This window comes from Haplochromis burtoni, unplaced genomic scaffold (assembly GCF_018398535.1).
Source record: "Haplochromis burtoni strain Fernald_Lab_line unplaced genomic scaffold, NCSU_Asbu1 Contig_494, whole genome shotgun sequence".
In the NCBI taxonomy this organism is placed as follows: Eukaryota; Metazoa; Chordata; class Actinopteri; order Cichliformes; family Cichlidae; genus Haplochromis; species Haplochromis burtoni.
This window is the reverse complement of record NW_024582855.1, coordinates 330,815-337,065: the sequence shown is the minus strand read 5'-3', so window position 1 is coordinate 337,065 and position 6,251 is coordinate 330,815. Positions and strand designations below refer to the sequence as shown.

General features: G+C 34.6%; 1 protein-coding gene across 2 annotated transcripts in view; it reads right to left on the bottom strand.

The window, feature by feature from the left end:
- Nucleotides 1–6,251, bottom strand: part of LOC102291527 (programmed cell death 1 ligand 1) — a 24,798-nt gene that overhangs the window by 14,574 nt on the left and 3,973 nt on the right. The window lies entirely within an intron of this gene.

The following is a 6,251-nucleotide window of genomic DNA, read 5'->3' as shown; positions in this document are numbered from 1 at the left end:
CAGGACCCCTTCACAGTGAGGTTTTTCAGCCATGTAATGTATTTTAGGCCTGGGGACAGAACCAGTACACACCGGAGAGATTACATCTCCAGGTTGTGTTTATTATGTCTTTATTTCTATTATAATATATTGGATAATATCTACAAAAATATTCTGATTGGTGTAATTCATAAATACAACATCAGTAGTTTTTATTTGAAATTACAAAAAATTTAGTGATACCAGAACCAAAGGATGTTAGATAGACTGAAGTAATAATGTGAACTGAACATTGGATAAAACCTGGTTAACAAAAATATGCAAATGAATTATGACTTTACAAAAATAATAATATTAAAAAAATTAAGAGGACATTTTTTCTTTTAGAAGAAGACGGTTTGCTTTTTGTAACATTTTGCCATCATGATCGTTTCTCACAATACATTATTATTGTGGTCTCCAGGGATGTGTTAAATATGTCCCTTTAAATATGAATTTGTTGAAAAGTGAAAGAAGACTACCTCTTCAAACACCTGAAAACTCACATAACCTATGGAGTAACTGCCAGAACTCTCCTGCTAAGAAGTGGAGGTACCAACCACTGCACAAGCATAATAGTAGGAACTATTAGTACTGACTGGGTTCAGACAAGTAGGCCCACAATGCAACACAAAACAAGACATAACTTTAAGAAAGAAACTTCACACATAGTTGTACATGAACAGGATAGGCATATTTGCATGTTGCATTAAACCAAACGGATATGCTTCTACAACAGGACCTCCCATCTTTTCACTCTAATCAACCAAATTTAGGTATGAAAGAAAACCTTTTTAAAGCCTAAGGTCCAATTTGCACAGAATAGAACAAAGACAACACCATCACCGGTTCATCACAAGGTTTGAGAGGGTGGATTTGGTGGATTTCCTAATCTAAAGACCTCGATCCAGATTCACGGTGCTGGATTATAAAATTTACTTGACCATGTTGTTGCAGCTTTAACTCACACTCCTTTGGAAAAATGACTCTAAATGGAACTTTTATGACAGGTTAACCTGATTTTTATTTCTAATGTCATTTTAATACTTTTTAGGTTAATTTAATATGTATCAAAGTTTATTAGATGATATGTCTTTAATACAAAAAGAAACTAAAGAGCCTGTACATGCTTACCTCGTTTAAATAAAGTTGCTCTCTTTCTGTTTCTGCGAGTGCTGATGGTGCAGCTGTAGTCCTGATCGGTCTCACTGTCTGAAACAATCAAAGAACTGCTGATGTTGTAAAGAAGCTGTTCAGTCAGCTGGACTGTGGTGTTCTTGGATGAAGGGCTGGTGGACCAGGCGAGTTCAGGTTTAGGGTAGATCCCCTCTGAGCTGCAGGTGATGATGTTTCCTACCTGCTGAATGTTGACTTTTTTGACAGGAGCTGCAAAAGAAAGAAAGGGAGCAGGTGTTATGTTTACATATTTTAGGTCTACTTCATCAATTTTAAAACAAATTTTTGACACATATTTATACAAAAATATGAGAAAGTTTTACAACAACAAAGATTTATTTTGTTAACCTATTAAAGTTCTGTGAAGCATTTTGAATCAACCTTTAAGTGGAAAATCTCTGTGTACAAAATTATAACTGCTCACATTTTCAGTAAATAAAAATAGAAAACAAAAACATACCAGAGGAGAAGAATTTCTCTAATGAATACATTTTATGTGACTCTTACCATTTATCTTTAGGTTAATAAATGATTCTTGGTTTCCTCTGTCAGTGCTGGTGTAGCACCTGTATTTCCCTTCATCTCGAACCTCCACCTTTGTCAGCTGCAGTGAGGCGTTTCCTGCGGAGATCTGGTCGTTGAACAGTGACGTCCTGCCTCTGAAGCGCTGGTTCTGATGTTCAAGCTGATCTTTGTTGTGGTAGAATGAGTGGACAGTAATGTCTCCTGCTGATACCTGATGCCAGTGGATGACTACATCAATGCCACCATAGCTGCATGGCAACATACATCTCTCTATGAAAATGCAGGACACTTCAGTATCTGCAACAACAGGTAGAGACACATGATCAAAGTCATGAATCAGAGGTTTTGTGTTTGTGTACTTGAGTTGTTTCTGTTTGGGTTTTCCTTCATTATAAAGTTAGAAGTTTTGATTCTTTTAGTTCAATTTGGATGAATTTTATTTTTTTATTATTCTACTGAGGCTGTTGTGTGTTTGTAGAGTTTTAGGTTCCAGTTTATATATTTTACTTTTTACCCTGTCTGTCTGATCCTCTGTCACATTCTTTCTGTGTCAGTCACGGTTCCCTTATTATTATTACTTTGTGTTTGTTTATTTTTTTTGTATTGTACTGTATCAAGAGAAGAAAACGAGAAATAATAAAACACAGGTGCTCGACTGGAATGTAGTCTCGGTCTGCACCACAAGCTGTTAAACTATCAGGAAGCTCTTTCTAAACTTGCTCATGAAGTTTGAAGTTTCCTGAACTTTGACCTGAATCTCAGAATTACAGAAATACATTTGCTGACATATAAATTCATGTTAATGTAAATTATTAATTATAATATATTATAATATAATTATCTAGAGTACAAATGAAAAATTGTTTAAATAATAATTTTTCACTAATGAAGGAAAAATGTTTTCAAAACAGGGCCTTCCTATAAAGTCATATATCATTCATATCAAAGAAGTCGTGGATGAATTTTTCAGTTATTACAAAAGAACTCTAACAGACTCCATTCAGGCTTAAACACCTGAAGACCTGAAGTACAAGGTTATGAAAATAGGACACTGCTACCATGAGAGCAGAATTTAACAAAACTACACCTGATAAATGAGAATCTAAAAATATCCACAATGATAATTACTGATGACCACACACCTCAAACATAAATTTGTCACATCTGCATGGTTTCAAATCTTTAACATTATGAGAAATAAAATCATGTATAACGAGATAATTGTTATACTTTGTAGTTACATACACTTTGATTTGCTATAATTTATCCAACCAAATGAAGCAGTTATTTTGACATTTATCCTGACATGTGATTTTCTTAAACTTAAAAGTTAGAGTAAAAGGTGGATATATTTAAATTTGTTTTATTTTTATTTTTTTTTAAAATGCCACTAAGAACAATTTTGCTTCTGTGCATCCAAACAATGTATAAACCTTATTCACATTTCATGATAAATAGTTTTTGACATTGTTGCCTCCACTCCCACACGTTGAATGTGTTCAGTTTCATTCCGCCTTCAACCCAGCGCCTACAGCAGGGTGCAAAATGCTAGCAAGCAGGCATACGTGGACTGCTATGACCAAGTGGCCAGCAGAGTGTCCAGGAACATCTGTGCCACGTATGCCCTGGAGGTACAAATGTTACACCGACCCTAGGGTGGTTAAGAAAGACCGAGCTAAGATCAGAGGGACTTCCAGATACAGATGGATAAAAGGGTGGCGGCTAACCAACCAGACATAGTAGTAGTGGACAAACAGAGTAAGACGGCCGTAGTGATAGATTTAGAGATACTGAGTGATGGCAGCATCAGGGAGAATGAACATTCTGGCCATTTTGATCATTTTCTAGCTTCATGTTATTCATGTCATACTAATTTTTTGGGCTGCCCCTCAGTTTATCATCAAAGAAAGATTAAAAAAAAAGAAAGAGCTTCCCTAAGATGTAAACACCATATCCATATACCAGAGGATGCTGCAGAAAGAGTAAAACAGGAAATGAGAAAAAGTAATTTATTTGTAGCGCTATTATACTATACTATCAATAACAAACTGATACATAGACTAGTAATATGCATGTTTTAAAGACTTCCAGATTGAGACAAAATAACATAACACGAGACATAAAAATGTTTAAATAAAGTTATGTACACAAACATGAAAATGAAAAAAAAATACTTATTTGAGGTAAGGAGAGACAACACAGTAGTTCACTGAAGTATGTTGTCAGAGATTTCAAACCTCAGAGAAACAGCTGGTTGCTGACTCGTCAACAAGAAAATATTCATGCAGGAATCCATCCTAACAGGTTGTCTTACAATCCTTTAAAGGTCTCTAAAGTTTAAGAACAGATTTACTTCACAATAACCATGTAACCACAATTTATTAGGGTATCTTGCAGTCACAGTTTGACTCCTGTTACCGTACAGAAAGTTGTAAATACTTCAGTTTTCCTTTGATTATAAACTCATCTTTGTGTATGTTTAATTAAATTAAACTCACTATTGTGCAACCAAACATTGTGTGAACCATATTCCTACTTCACTGAATAATGATCACATTAAAAAAGAGGTTTCTTGCTGTACCTGTCATTTCTGAGATTTATACCTGAGCTTTAAGTTTGACTCAGTCTATCTCTTCAGTACCTCCTATATTTGGTTTGTAAACATCATAACTGTGATTTGTATTCACAATAGATTCAAGTAATAAGTGCAGTGAAGCTTTTACTCACCTGCTTTTACAAAAGTCCACTGAAAAGTCAGGACCACCAAAAACACGACACACTTGATCCCAGCCATTGTCCTGCTGTTTCATGGTACACGATCTGAGTGTTTGTGAGTAAATACATCTACATGACGTCACACGACATCTGACCCAGCTGGTTTGCTGCTTACAGCAGCTTAGCATATTCACTGTGACGATAATCACACCCTTCATCTGAATATCTGAAATTCTTTTTTTGTGACACACTGAGGAACAAGTTAATCATAAACTGCTCACAGTATTCATGTAATTAACTTCTTAACACAGAGTTCAACTGTCCAACCAGAAAATTTGTGAATGACAAAGAATAAAAAGAACCCAAAATACTTCTATAATATTTCACTGACACTGTGTGATGTGTGTGGCAGGACTACATAGTGCAGAAAAATGTTGTTGTTGTGGTTTACTCTGAATATTTTCTCTGACTGGATAATTGTGGATGGTAGCCTTGGTCTGGCCTTGGACTTAGCCTGGGTTCTTTTGCTGTGGTGCGGAAGAGGTAAGCTATAGAAATGCCTTTTTCATTTTAATGTGGAGCATGTTACTGACTCAGTATAATGTTTAAGATACAATTCTGCTTTAGATTATGTTTGTCTAAATCTGACTGCAGTGCTTTAAAGCAGACACTGAGAAACTGAGCAAGGTCATTTGTACTGGTGTGACACAGGAGGAAGAGAATTTCCTTTGATAGATAATATTTGGGTCATTTTTAAGTTGTCATACTGTACTGTAAGATTTTCTTCAAGTATGTGTTTTTCACATTATATCATTTCGACCATTATTTCCAGGCATCTTCACCGAGTAACGTAGGAGATAACTTTGTCATTTTGTGAAAAAAATTCACTTCAGCATCCCCTGCTGGAGAAAAAACAACGATTTATTGTTAGACATGATAAATTTTAATTAAAAAAATGAACCAAAACTAATGAAAATATAAATCGTAGGTTAACAAGAAGGATAATGCATTTAATATTTTTATGGTTTTCTTTTTTTGAAACATCAGAGGAAATTTGATGACTCACAGATGACTGAAAACATCTTCAAGATTTTGTATAAACATCATTTCATTTTAAAATTATATCCCTTAAAATAACTTGATTTAAAAATAAAATAAGATCACACTCAATAAAACAATCTCCTGTCCAGATGTTTCAAGTTTCTGTTCTTGCTTTTTTAATGTTTTTTGCTTGTGCAGTTTCCTAAAGTACCATCCTCGGTCACTGATGCTTTGTTCTTTTTTATTTTTGCAGTTTTTGCAGGTAAAGACAAACTCAAAGATTATTGTCACCCTTGAAAATACTTAATTACATTAATATCCTTCCTGCCTAGGTAATCATTTTCCTCTTTAAAAGATGTTAAAGAACAACAAAAAAAGCAAAAACACATGATCTTCTCTTTGCTTTGAGCCCTCGCTCGTACAAACACAGATTTGTGGATTAACCAAACAAGATTCTTATGGGACAAGTGAAAACACGGTTTTCATCCGACTGTCATTTTTGATTGATTATATTGCCCAACTGTATGAAGAATACAGTAAGAGTCTAAATGCCACATAAACACAAGCAGAAGAATGAGCACTTATTTTGATGTTAAAATGTCTAAAATAATGAACAGTGTCAACTTAAAAACAAAACAAAACACAAAGTCAAGAAAGTCAAGAACCAAAATCAATCAAAAAAGTCAAAAAACACACAGGTTCTTCCAGCAGCTCATGTGGTTACAAAAGCTGCAAAAAATAATCGTCTGCAAAGGGAGTCTGATATAGAATATATT